The sequence below is a fragment of the Ambystoma mexicanum genome, chromosome 5q, assembly GCF_040938575.1.
Source record: "Ambystoma mexicanum isolate Mex_15411 chromosome 5q, UKY_AmexF1_1, whole genome shotgun sequence".
Taxonomy (NCBI): domain Eukaryota; kingdom Metazoa; phylum Chordata; class Amphibia; order Caudata; family Ambystomatidae; genus Ambystoma; species Ambystoma mexicanum.
Window position 1 is genome coordinate 321,011,298 of NC_090933.1, and position 15,346 is coordinate 321,026,643.

Genomic DNA, 15,346 nt, shown 5'->3' on the forward strand with positions numbered 1-15,346 from the left:
TCTGTGTGTATGGTATGTGTTTGCAGCATTGTGGATGCTGCTGGACATTATGTGGTTGTTCCCTGTGTTGTTCTGGGCACCTTTGTTCCTGTTGTCTTGTCCCCCTCCCATTGGCAGCCCATATAGGCTTCCTGGATGCGGGTGATCATAAGATTGATCATCCTGGTAATTGTTATTTGGCCTGCTTCTGCATTCACGCAAGAAGTGCCCCCACCTCCCACAGTTCCAACAATTCCCTTTTCCTCCTCTAGGCCCTTGCCCTTGCCCTCCGTACCCGCCATTTCTTCCGTACCCCTGACCACCCCTGACCACCCTCTCCACGGCCTTGGTACCCAACTCTTCCTCCTCGGGGGCTCCACACTTGCCACTGTGGTCCTCCGTACTGCTCCTGTCCATTCCACTGTGCTTGCCCATTGCCTGCACAATTCGCTGCCATCCTCCCTTGTATTGCTACTAGTTCCTCCTCGCCCTCTGCATCTTTATCTGTGGGGAGTGCCGCTACGGCTGCAGCGACCTTCACCAGTTTCGTCTCTATTAATTTTGCCTCGTCTGCCAACCTTTTCTGTGCTATCTTCTTTTCTCTTTCTTTAATTCTCTTGCAGTGGTGCACTATTATGCTTTGAATTTCTGGCCACCCTTTCGCTTCGATCCCTGCTATTTTGGCAAGTGCTTTTTGAACTTCTTTTGGGAGTCCTCTCTTTATTATAAAGTAAAATAGGGACGTTGATTGATCCCAGGCCGTACCTGCCTCCGCTCCCACATCTCCTGCACTCGAAAAATAAAATCCACAGCATCTTCCCCATCATTCATGGTTCTTTGCATTACCGACTGTAATTCTGGTGAGTCTGGGAACGTTTCTCTTAAGGCCTCCCATATCCTTGCACGTACTGTATTAATGGAGGCTCCATCATGGCGGTCACATCTAGTGTTACTCCCGGAAAACCTGCCTTTGTCCAAACCCTGTCAGCTTGGTCACCTACTGCCGATACCAACACATTTTTGACATCACCTACTGCTAATGGCACTCCCGCAGTGCGTTTCTCAAATGCATATATCCACTTACTTGCCCCTCCTGAGAGCGGGGGCAATAGTTTTAATACATTTGCCTTATCCATCTGAGCCCAGGGTATGTAATTTGGCCTCCCTCCCCCTCTATGTATCAAGGGAAGCTGTAGTTTATTGTTGTTCCTTTTCCAGTACTTACCTTCAACTTCTTTCTCCCCAGCGTGGCCATTCTTCCCATCCTGTTTCTTAGCCTCCCTGTCCACTCTTCTTCCATGGCCCTTCCCAGGGGTGTCTCATCCATCCCCCCTGATCTTCCCCATGCTGCTGCCCCCAGTCTTCCAGCTTCTTGTTCATCCTCCTCTATATCACACCACAGCTCTTCCATTCCCCCAGTGACCATCCCTTCTTCCCCTGTGTTTTCTCCGAGATCAAGTGGCTCCAATTCTATTATTCGAGTTGGCTCTTCCTGTATTCAAAACAATATTTCCCCCTTTTTCCACCCCTTTTCGGAAGACCTGTTGAATGTTTGTACCCTCTGTGGTTGTTCGGTTCTGGACATACTCGTTCCACTCTGTTCACATATGGTTTGTATTCTAGATAGCTCATTTCTGCAGCATTGCTCCTTTCTCGCCATGAATAATATTGTTACACCTGCCTCTGTAGTCCTTGTTTCTTTGTTCAGCACAGACGAGTGAACATGGCAACCTCTTCCTTTTCCTTATACCACTAATATCTTATGGCAGGTCTTAATGCACAAATGGAAATAACCTGTTGGGTAATTACAGTGGGTTTGTTACCTTTTACCATTAGGATAGTATGACAGACCCCCCTCAATTTCACATATTTATACCTGAATTATATGCCATGCCACTCAACTCCTCCATGATCCTGTATCATTCCTGACATTCTTCAACATCCTTCTTCGCTTTGATTAGGTAAATGCACACCTTATCCTGTGTGGCCCTCACTCTTCAGCAACAGTTATCAGCCATCTGTCTACATCTTAGGTGACGAAAGCCCCATTCCTGATTGTTTACAAAGCACCTCCTCCCATTTTTCCTTGTTATCCTTCCTTACTTTTTAAACAATGGTGTGTTGTTCACCTTCAATATTCTATGTGTATCCATCTTTATTGATAAAGTAAACATTTGTTCTGGCTCATTGAACTGTCACGTCCTGTTATATTGTGTGGAAATCCTCTGTGCCCATCTAGTAGGCCATACAATGCATCTTACTCCGGAAGCACTGGTATCATTTTCAAACATGTCTTTAATGTGATCATGATGTCCCTGGACATATCTCCTTAGATGTAAATCTTGTAACTTTCATAAAAGAGCAGTATATTTGGTTATTGCTAGGATCTGTCTCATGTTTATGATGCATGCAGCACGGTATACATGGCCCTCATGAACCTCTTTGACCCTGGCCCAATCCTATGCGTCTTCTGGTTTTGGGTGCAATGTCACTATTGATGACATATTTCTAGTGGTGCGAGTTAGCATCCCACAAATATCGTGTCTTTGAGGCACATCTATTAGAGTTTTGCCCTAGATCTTTAAAATGTCGATTGTGCAAAGCAACTGAAAATAATGATCACGCTTTATTCAATTTCTGGCACTTGCTCATCGGACTGTGGTTAGGGGAAGCACGCAATTGGCTGAAGTCTGATGTCACATCCTGTGGGCCAGGCTGGTTGCATGCCTGCTAATATCTTTGGAAGCTATTGTGTTTTGCGAATATTCGTGTGATCTCTTTATTTGACTTTCTTTCTCACAGATCGTAGGCTGAACACTCCTTGGAAAATGTCCACAGCAATTCCATTAGGGGTCAGATTATCAAAGCTTTGCACTGGTGCAAACAAGTGGAGCAAATGAATCCAGCACCAATATTACTGCTTACATAATTGGCAATGGAGCAAACAAATGTATGCCCAATTGGTATTATCTAAACATGTTTTTTTAACTAGTGCAAAAAGGAAGCAGACTGTTCCATTTGCTATGTTTGATGAGCAACATCAAACGAAATGTAGCTAATTTAGTTTTATTTTGTGCAGCAAGAACAGAACCTGTTTACTCCATGTACTCCATGCTCTATTCTCAAAGCCTTTGCTCACTTTTTAGAACGCATGCAAACGTTAGATGGTCTGGCCCCTGCATGTGTAAAGCGCCATGTAAAGGACTTGGGCCATCTCCAGGAATATGTACATGGTGGTCTTGCTACTCCTATATTATGTGTATTGGCCAGTACGCTGCCTGCAATAAGTTATACATGCCTGCTCCCAACACTGTTCCACTTAAGCCTTCCCCCCTGTTCCTTCTCTGAATGCAGATGTTTTATTGTTGTATTGAGAGGTGCATGGTATTTCGATTTGAAACACGGAGTGCTGTTCGGTACACTTGACAGACAGACGTACAAGACAGCCTTACAATAGATTTCCGAACCGTGAGTGGCTCATACGTGAGAAGGCAGTGATGAGGATCAAACGTGAAAGAAACAAGGGACGGATACCTGGCATGACATACAGCTGGACAATAAAGGACGGATATATTTACAGGGAGGTGACTGTAGGTGCAGCGTCCGTGAGGTGGATGGCTTCAGGAACGCGTGCCCTAAACAGAGCTGTGCCACTTCAAACACACGGGCAGCAACGATCACTATGTGTAAAATGAAGGCTGGCCACTCTGGGTTTGCATCACGGGAACAAACCACACACAGGTCAACACGTCCCCATCGACTTGCTTGAATCAGTAAGGAAATCAGTATCCCAAAAAAGAGAACCAGTGATGCGATTCCATGACCTATATATATTTATTTATATATTTTTTTTCTTGGCTATGAAATCGCTTAATCTGTTATGATTTACACAGCTAGAGAGTGCTGTTGCCCATCGACCTGGCATCGCCAAACAGATATGATACTCTAGGTATTGAAATCAAAGCCATGTTTCCCTCGTGGAGACGATCTCATTCCGTCATTTTGGTTTATGGAGATTTTATGTTGCGTGCCAAAACAATTAAGCATTTTTATGCACCCATTATGATTTCCATAAATCCTTCTCGCTGTCACATTGTTTCCAATATTATGTTTTACAACCAAAATGTACTTTTCAATTTCTACATTTAATTGCCAAATTTCACCTCCAATCATTTGTATCCACAATTGTCATTACAGAATATGCGCTGAACATGATTTCTTGAATGCAATAAAATAATAATTCTTATCTTTTATTTCCAATACTTTTTTTAAAAAAAATTAAACAATGAGAAGGAGGATTCTTAATTCGAAATATATGACACACTTCACTTAAAAAATGAAACTTTGGATGATGGACCTCTGAGCATATATATATGTGCAGAGACTGGTTCCTATATCTCGCTGAAAGCAGTGCGGATAGCAGGTGTGACGTAGGAGTGAACATCCGGCGATTCTGGTCACACAGTAGCGTGGAGCTTTATCGGCTTGGCCTTTTGCTGCCTTGACCGGATACTGAGCTTGTAATGGTGACGTCTGCAAAAAGCACGAAGGTCCTCTTCGTCGTGTGTCACTGTTTTTAGTATAGAGAAGGCCATTGTTTAGATTGTGTATATGCTGCGTAAAGCCGGGAAGAGTAACTACAACTTTGTGGCCATAAAATGGTTTCATTAGCAGATAATACACATACGAATCGCATGCGAGCCCCACCAGAACAGGTTGAATGTTCACTAGATATTGTGACTGTGGAGAATGCCACGAAGCAAGATAAGGGCAAAATGGAACATTATTTTAAGGGCCTGGCTGCTGGAGCGAGTGACTAGGCCTCAGATTACAACGTTATGGATGCCAATTCCAGTATCTCGGTTGCAATTGACAACACTAATGTGTTCCTTAACCTATGTCTTTCCCTGCAGACTGAGGGGCAAAAATAGCAATGTCAAGCAACGTGACTAATGTGCCTGCCGAGGAGCAAACTTTACTTGATAATCAGGGCGCTCCTCCATCTCCACAGAGACAACTGCAACCTATCTGGCTCCAGCATCATCTTGGAGGTGATTTTTCACGTTTACAGTGACCATGCAGTTCTGACTATGGCGGTTGCAATTGATTCCTTGCCAGAACATTTTATTTGACTGGGTTTGGTGAAATCCAGAGTAATGGCGGCAAAAATAGAGTAGGTTGGAGTGCCATTACTAATTATATGAATACATTGACATGTGATTTTGGACTTTTAGCTTCGCTGAAGGAAGTTGTCGAATGGGTGTCCTCAATCACGCAGGGACGTCATTTCACCAAAATGCCTGGGGTAGAGGAAGTGACATCATATGACCCTTGACATCTGATGATCTCAGATGAAGTGATGTCATTTGACCCGACACCAAAGTGAAATCATGTGAAGTGATAGACCATGACCTTGCACCCCTTTAATGAGTCTGGTAATTATTATTATTGTATAGAATTCCAGAAAGACAAATGATTTGTTATTCCTATTCTTTCTTATCTAGGGTCCCTGCTCAGAGTGGTACACTTGTGTAACCGCTTGTGTTTTTTAATAGGCCTCAACAAAAATGCCAATCACTCCAGAAACAAAGAGCAACATTGCACTGGCCACAGCTCAGGAGCTTCAATGTAAAAAAAAAAAAAAAGAGTTTTGTAAAGACATTTTTAGGGGTAGCAAGGGAGACCACAGGGGTAGCAAGGGAGACCTCAGGGATCAAAGTTGCAACCCCTGGTGACCCCCAAATGACGTCCCTGCAATCACCTCCAGCTCTCTCCATAGGTAATAGCAAATGTGTAGAACATGATGGAAGAAGCAATAGTCTTCATAACAAGTGTATACCAGATAAGAAAAGACAGCTGGTCAAGTGGCACAGCGAGTATAGCGCTCGCTTTGACACCTTTGCAGAGCTTGCTAACGCAGGTTCAAATCCCGGCAGGGCCAAACTCAGCCTTTCATCCTTCCGAGGTCGATAAATGAGCACCATACACCGTCGGTAATAATAAGCAGTGCTCACATACCTGAGGGTTTGTAGCGCTATATAAATGCCAAATTATTATTATTTAGCTAATGCATGACTTGAGAAGGATAGGTAATAGTGACATTCCCCAGTCTGAGAAAAGATGCCTCTAGTATTAAAAGTTCTTGGCAACAAATGTAAAAGCATTGTGGTCTATATTTAGGAGTATGAATAAAGGTGGAGAGTAATGCATCTTTAAAGGGTATTAATGGAGAAACTGGGTGTAGGTTTCAAGTAGAAAAATTCGAGGGCAACATCGGAATGATACCCTCAGAGGTGACCATTAGTGTTGATTTTGACCATGAAGGTCTAGTTGAAATAATACGTGATCTTAAGCAGTCAAGAGCCCCGGGCCTGGGCGGGGTCTCCATTGTGGTCATGAAAGCTAACCCGGTGATGTGGGGGGATATAATGTGTATCGTATTTGATAGGGTCGTCAATCAGGAGGTTATTATTGACTCTTGGCGAATGGCACATTTGGTGCCAGTGTTTAAGAAAGGCAATGAAACAGACCTGCGAATTGCTGACTGCTCTCTTTATTGGATGGAATAGGAACAATCTTTTCTAGTTTTATCCTGCATGGCATTAATGCTTGGAAGCAGTGTTGTCGGTGATGAGACCTTTTCATACCGGGTTTAAAAGGAGGCAGTCGATGACCTATAACATCTTGACAATGAATGTGTTAATCCATCAGGCCCATAACAAAAATTCTCCCCCCATGTACGCCCTTTTTGTTGATTTTTCACAAGCCTTTGATTCTACTGACAGAGGGCAAATGTGGGTCAAGTTAATATATTTTAGTGTCTCTGGGGTCTGCTCTATCCATGTAAATTACATCACTGTGAGAACAAAGCCAGGCATTGTTAAATGGCATGGGGGAACTGTCAGGACCCGCAGATATTAGAAGAGGTTTCAGACAGGGGTGTGTGCTGGCCCCTCTTCTCTCTCATTTATTTGTATCTGACTTAGGAGAAGTAGTGTCTGGAGTCAGAACTTGTCCGCCTAGGCTAGGATATACAGAGATTGGGTGGCTCGCGTACGCGGATAGTGTTAAGGTTTTAGACACTACATTTGTGGGCATTAGCAGGAGTGCAGAGGAGGTCTTGTATTATGCTGAAAAGAATGGTGAACATGAATACAACTAAATTCATGTGCTTTGGAAAGCCAAAGATAGATAAGAGGGTGACATATACAGTGGAAGGTCGATTGAAAGAGTCCGCAATTATACTTATCTTGTCTATGACATAGAGGAAAGTGTTAAAAAGCATGTTCCAGGCTCTTTAAGATTTCTTCAGGTAAGTTTATTTCCAGATACTTAGTTATAGATCCACATGAAGACATAAAGGACATAAGCTTAGACAAACATCGGCTCCCATCACCCAGGGCCAGCCCGCTGTAACTGCCAGTACACAGAACACTCACTCAGAACAATCCATCATCCACTCATAAACCTTCCAATGACATCACAAGCTACCTCACCTCAGACAGGCAGAATACAACACACCTCCCTCCTTTACTAAACCATACAAACAGAACAAGTCACATACCAGAACACACAACTACCACCAACCAAGAAATACGCCCAAATGACACTCAACCAGCAGACGGACACTTCCACGGCCAAAACCCAACCATCAAAACATCAGACCCTGACAAACTACATTTGATGAACCAATCACAAAACTACTGTCATCTATCTGCCTGTTCCTGCCACAAACAGGCAACTGGGCTCTCACCCCAGGACCTAGCCAACCATGAAACTGGGCTACTTCACCTACATTCCTGAACCACCACAAGACTGCTTCACCTCCTACCACCTACCCCCGCCTACAACGACGGGGGTGTCCAGGCTGCCACCCTAGAACCCCAGCAGGCCACTAGACTGCCACTCGAGAGAACTGAGACCTCAAAGCCTCCAAAAAGACAACCACAACCTCACTCCAACAGGGATTCACCGAGTGGAAACATACAACATCACTGAGATCACAAACACCCATGGGCTCAACACCATACACGTTACACCAGACCACAATGTACAAACCTTCCAAACACATTGGAAGCAGTGGCCACGCACTCCCAATGCCAACATCAAAGACTGGTAACAACTCAACGATATTTTTAGAAAGGATGGCCTCCTCACACAAGTCGAACTGTGGAACCCATTGAGGAAACAAAATCCACAATAAATGCAACAGGTAACACAGAAAACAGTTTACTCATCATCACAGGGCATACCACACCCGATACCAACGGGTCATCACCAGGCGTCCCCAGCTACCACTTTACCACCATCTAACAACTCTCCCGTAAAATGAGAAGGGTTAAGAACCCTAGCGGAGGCGCTACCTCCCTTCTGAACAACAACCATGCTGTTCGAAATTTACCAATTTGAATGAACACAATAACCAGACCAATCCCAAAAATGGATTGGACAAACCGAACCAAATTGCTTTCTCCTAAAAGAGCCGAGGCGCTACCTCGCTCTAAAACAAAGTATGGCTACTACTAAACTTTTACCAAATCAGTTAAGCTCCATTTACCTGACCGACATCCAAACATATCTAAATTGTCAACACTCCATACCCCATCCATTACCAAGCACACACTCACTCTCTCTATTCCATACACAAAAATGTCATATACTATACAGCGTCACCATATTCAGATATGACATGTATTCCAAACTATGAACGCTGTAACTGTATGCTTGTTTTAAATTATACAACAAAGGAATGCAAAATGCATTTCATCACGCCATACCATACCCATATTTTGCTGCAAGTAACATGCATAAAAAAAACATGGTTTTAAGAGCCTAAGACTCCATCAAACTTATTTAGTCTCTTCAGCATAACTAAAAGTCCATATTGTTATATAACATATAACAACCTAACGCCTAAAATTCCTCAAAATGTTAGATTAGCACTTAAACACTCACCTAAAATTCCTCGAAATGTTAGATTAACACGTACACACTCACACAATCTCCACACTATACTTCTTTGCATTTAAATAAGCAGTTTTATCTTTAATGTCCCATGATCATAGAATCTGCAAATCCTCAAACGTGTTAAGTGTATATACCATCCAAACGGACACAAATGCAATACATACCAGCATTTAAATGCACTGAGTAGAATCAACTTTCTAAACGTTGTGCATAACCATCTAACTCAAAATACATTCACTATGTGTATTTCCTTTTCCCCAAGTATTACATGGTTATGACCTCATTATAAAGCTCAAATGCATGCAAAAACCATATCACAGCACAGCATTGGAAACTTTTACTATACCAAACAGTGAAAATGAGAAGTAGCAAAACTTCCCTTATTGTCCTCGCCGTCGACCGCTCCATCGCACCTCACCACCAGAGGCGGAACGAATTCTGATGAAAATGAGATGTAGCAGACCTTCCCTTATTGTCCTCGCCGTCGGCCGCTCCATTGCACCTCACCATCAGAGGCGGAACGATGTCAGATGAAGCAAGACTTTATTCCTCGTTCCAATAATGTCCTGTCGAGTCCTTTTTTTTCCTTTTGGATGATGCAGACATGTGACACGTCCACGTTGCGTCCATCCTGTATGGTGCTTTACTGGAGCCTAACTCCACCTCACATGGCTCCTTTTACAGCATACAGTTGGCTTGCAGAACACTGGGGATTCAGCGTTCCACTCCATCGCCAACTCCCTGTGTCCCTTGTTCAACGTCATCAATCATAACCAAGTAAGAGAGCAAAACAGAGCTCCTACGCTGTCGAATGGCCTAACGGTCAATTCATTTGCGTTACCCATGCACCGCAACGCATTCCTCGATAACGACAAATTTATCTGAGTTTCACTTTGTTTCAAAAACAGCGCACACCGACTACTCCTGCGAACCATATAGAGCAACACCTCTTCACACACAGGGTGCCGTTATGTGACATACACTTAGCTTAGAGTGCACACATTAGGAACCCAGCTACAGCATCGCTAATCAAGACTTGACACAGGTCTGCTATATGAAATTGCAGTTCATATATCTCCATCAGTAATTTCATGGCACGGACCCCGCTAATAAAGACTTGACTAACAGGATGCAATTCTATATCTCCATCAGCATCCGTGTGATAATACGTTCCTCACTCGGATCACCGGACGAATTCCAAAGTCTCAAGTTTCAGACTTAGCATTACCAAATGCTATGGGCTACTAGTCAGTCACCGGGTACCCATCTCACATGGACCACTTATAGCCTTTAAAGCCCTCAAAGTTTACGTACAGGTGCTGCCGATTCCTTTAAGTCTTCTTTAAGCCTTCTTTAAGTCAGTTAACCTCTGGGCCTCAGTTTACTTTAATCGCCTGGCACATTCCCATCTGCAGTTCAAAGGGGACAGCTCTCCCTCTGGGCCATACAGCGCCAATCCACACGAGGGGGGGGGGGGCATTCACCAGTTCATTCCCCCTGACGACCCCCTATGACCCAGATTGTTCACAACTTATGGGCACTGGTCCCACCAACAATGGGGCTTTCTCCTTCCGTCTCCCTCGGTGATGGGACTTACAGTTTATGGGGGGCGGTGTTGTCCTTCTCCAGTAGCTTGTTCTTCCTGCACCCCCTGCAGCAGGGTCCTCAGTACTCCAGCTTGTGGCACGCAGGTTACCAAAGACCGACTCGTCGCCATTGTTAAAAAGCATGTTCCAGGCTCTTTAAGATTTCTTCAGTATAGTTTATTTCCAGATACTTAGTTACAGATCCAAATGAAGACATAAAGGACATAAGCTTAGACAAACACCGGCTCCCATCACCCAGGGCCAGCCAGCTGTAACTGCCAGTACATAGAACACTCACTCAGAACAATCCATCATCCACTTATAAACCTTCCAATGACATCGCAAGCTACCTCACCTCAGACAGGCACAATACAACAGAAAGGAAGGATGATAGAGAGCTTATGCGAAAACAGAGGCTGAAGACAATATCTTTTTTTATTTTGATCTTTTTAATGATTTTTTTTTGCCGTTGCAACATTCACAACAACAAATATTACATGCCTTTCACAAACTTTACTTCAAAATAAATGATCATGAAAATATACATATACAAATCTGTTTCATTATACTAATATAGGTGATTCTCCTAAAACTATACTTAGAAATTTTCTAAAATTGCATTAAACAGTTACAGTGTACTAAGATAAGGGAGAAATTGTCTGCCCCCATAAGCCTAGCCAAAAACACTTCTGACCCAAGTTCTTCACCCCCATACTTCTCAAAGTGTATTGAGCTAACATCATTCAGGCTAGGGAAAAAAATAACAAGATGTTTCAGTGTTTCTTTAGAGGAAGCCCATTTGCAGAAACGACAACTGTTAGACCCCCATCTGTTGCCTTCCATTGGCACATCCGCTTTAATGTGGGGAGTATATTCAACTTGAACCGCAAGTATGTAATTCTTGCCCCGACTGAAGGAACTAAGGTCAAGTATCTTGGTAAGTCACCTTGTTTCCTTATAACGTTGGCATATTCCTTTCGGGATGCCAAGGCACCCAACTTGTCAAAAGGTTGACACCAATCATAAACATACAACCTGTGCTTTGTCTTACTCAGCCTATTAGCCAGATCCTCCTCCAATAAAACTATTTCCCATAGGAGACTAGACAATTTGTTTTTAAAAATAGCCAATGATTGTACTGATTCCTGCTGACCTATTGCTCCCAGATCTTCATACAGGGATTGCAGGCATTGTTGGACCAGTATCTAGAACTCAAGGAGGTCAACCCTGATGTGTGTCTTAGAATTGAGTTTGGAATCTCCAAAGGTAGTCTTAAGGTCTTTTTCCATATCATGCCTTGTAGGACGTCAATGATTTGACCCAGGTTCAGCAGTGATAAGTCCAGACCATACAGAGGTATCGACTGAACTTTTGGCGTATAGAAGTGAATTAATGAGCCTATTACTCAGCCTATTAGCCAGTTCCTCCTCCGATGAAACTATTTCCATAGGAGACTAGACAATTTGTTTTTAAAAATAGCCAATGATTGTACCGATTCCTGCTGACCTATTGCTCCCAGATCATCATACAGGGATTGCAGGCGTTGTTGGACCAGTATCTAGAACTTAAGGAGGTCAACCCTGATGTGTGTCTCAGAATTGAGTTTGGAATCTCCAAAGGTAGTCTTAAGGTCTTTTTCCATATCATGCCTTGTAGGACGTCAATGATTTGATCCATGTTCAGCAGTGATAAGTCCAGACCATACAGAAGTATCGACTGAACTTTTTCCGTATAGAAGTGAATTAATGAGACAAGAGAAAAGCTGCAAAGCTGGAATAGATTCTTTTGAGTTGTGATATCAGTGGCTTTGCTTTCTGCTTCAGGTGGAGACCCATTTGTGTCAAGGACATGGAGTTGGTTATTCTCTAGCCCAAGTAGCGGATGGACAATACCCACTCTAGTTGTTTCTTGCCCACCACCTAACGCATGTGTTTTGTCCATCTTTTGAAGGCAATGTCACGTTTCATATGATTAAAGAAGTTGTCCAAAGGTCAGCTGGGTGTAGCCTTGTGGGTATAATAAGGATTTACAAACAAACATTGGTGGCAGGAATGCTCTATGCACTAGGGACATCCTTCCAATTTAGATAGTTGGACGAATACACGGGAGGGCTTCTTATGGTGAAAAATCGTAGGGCTATTGAATGCTACTCCAATCACAGTGAAAAGTATTGAGCTGAATCTCACCTCTTTGGCAGTCTTGATTAAAATCAGTAACAGTAATCTCTATATTAAAATTATGACTAATGAATTCTTTATTAGCTATATTTAAAAAAGCTCTGGTATCTGATTCTTGCCGCACATTGAGGGAATTTCAGTTGGCCAATGAATGCTTATTTTATCGAATTGCCTGGACACCTGAGTGGAAGCATGGTATAGGGTCTTTGTTGAGCTCCTTTACAAAAGGGTGCTGAGAAATTGGACTAGGCCACTAACAATGATCACATTGGGAAATCTAAATCTTTGAGTACTTTTGCAAGGATGTTTTTTCCTTACAAAACACCCCAGCACTATATATATATATATATATATATATATATATATATATATATATATATCAGTTGCTTCTCCAAACCGCATAAGGACCTACATGTTCATTAGATTCAATAATTGAATGTTCTGGCTATTAGAGGTGCATGGAATGGTGTGAAAAATGAGCAATGCACATGTCGACTATGCAGTGAGGCTACCAAATTGGAAACGGCTAGGCATGTGTTGACTTCTTGTCCTGTATTATTAAGTATCAAAACATTGCATTATGGTGCACATATTTCAGATCTAGACGACATTCATAAGGAGTCTTTGTGGCTGCAATGTTTTTCTGGCCATAAGCATAACGTCATCTTTGTCTTATACCTTTTGAAGTAGTGGCATAGCAGACATGTTAAACAATTGGAACCTGTTTTCAATGTGTGTGCAACTCCGTAACATAGAGTTACTAGTTCACTTTCAAACAGGAGGTGAAATATGTATGCAATGTTTTGTCTGAATCTGGTGTCTTCAGAATACATTCGTAATGTAAGTGGATTCAGATGTGGGTATTTGTGTGCACCTTTCATCATACCTTCCCCCTTTTCCATTAGGAAAGAGTAGTGGAAAGGCTTGTGCTTCTACACTTTTTCCCATATGCTGATTGTAGATCCTTTGGCTTGCAACATTTGATATGTTTCTAGTGCATCGTCTTTGCAATCTTTGGAGTGCAGTGGGTGAGTTGTATACTGGTCTAAAATATTGGATGCTGTAATAGGATCTACAAGTTCAAATTGGCCAGTCGATGAGGAATCCTGAATTATTTCGGTGGTTTCCCTCAGGTTTTCTTCAATGTTCATTTCTTTGTAGCATTCATTGTTCTATTTAAAATAGTGTAGGGCTTCTATAACTTTGTTTAAGTCTACTAGTTGTTGCCAATTTATTTTGTCTTTTGTAGGTACACCATTCACTAGGATAAGCAAAGATTGATCTATTGGCCATTGCACTCCCAGAGTGTCTACATTTTCTTTAAGATCTAATGGCAAATAAACTACTTTGCCACAAATGCCTTTTAGTAATTCAGAAGGAGGCAACTTGGCTGTTTTAGGCTGAAGGCATATTATAGCTTGCGTTTGGTGTACTGTTTGGATCATAATGCTCTCATATAAATTGAGCTGTTGAAGTGGTTTTGGAGGTGGGAATATTTGAAAGTTATTAGTGATAGCCTCTAAAGGCATTGATTATTATCCAGCTTTGTAGTGCAGTATGTGAAAAGTATTGAGGGGTTAGTCATTTCATATTTGTTTTCTGCTATAAGATAGACAGCTAATTGGAACCATTGACATTCCTCATTGTCTTCTATTTTGTAAGCTATATCTACAGTTGTGGTGCTCTTTGTATAAAAGGTTCTGCAACAACACACACATGTTTGGTTTGGTACTTCAGCAGATGTGCTTTTAAACATTGCTATTTCTTTTTTGTGCATGTGTATTAGAAGGCTGTTATCTGTGAGGTTGTCGCTACTCTTCTCTACAGTTACTGGATGAGTTCTCTTCAATTCCAAAATATTTGTTTCGGATGTGATCTATTTCTTCCAGGCTGTGCCAGGTAGGAGAATGTGATTTAAATGCTCCAGTTCTAAAGTAGGAGATTTTGCATAGTACAGTCTCTGGACAAGATTCCGTATAGTGGAATGATGTATCGCTAATATCTTTATATGGTGGAAGGTGCTTCTGCAAGTAGGCCCCGAAATGCAGGCTAATGAATGTCCTTGCATTCCTGTGTATTTGTGCACTGAACAGGGGTCCATGGTTTGCAACATTTTCATTCTCATTTTCTCTTTTGCTCTTACATAGTGATTGAGAAATTGATATAATAAAGATTTGAAGGATTGTTTTTGTACATTACACATTGATGTGCAAGGGAATTTGCAAGGGAATTTGTAACGGGACGGATTGGTTCAGCGGAATGGAGAGTTAATTGTAAGTTTGTTGGGGACATTCTTTCAATGAGCGTTTCTTCTGCCATGATGGTGTTGTCTACCATTTCACACCCTCAGCCACTGCTTTGTATGGCAATTGGGTTTGTCTGCTCTTGTTTGTATGCCTCTTCATTGAAATATGGCTCTGTGTTGATGCTGTGCTTGTTGCGAAGTACTTTTTGTAGTTTACTAATTAATTTTGTTAGTGGCTTCATTCTGTTTAAAATTAATATAAACACATATTCTTTTGAGGAGCATTGCACTGTCAATGAGAGCTTCCAGGATTCGTTTTCTACAGTACGTTTTAAGGGTTGAGCGTGATTTCTCAGCTGTTTTTATAAGATTCTGAAGGACTCTATGGTGGA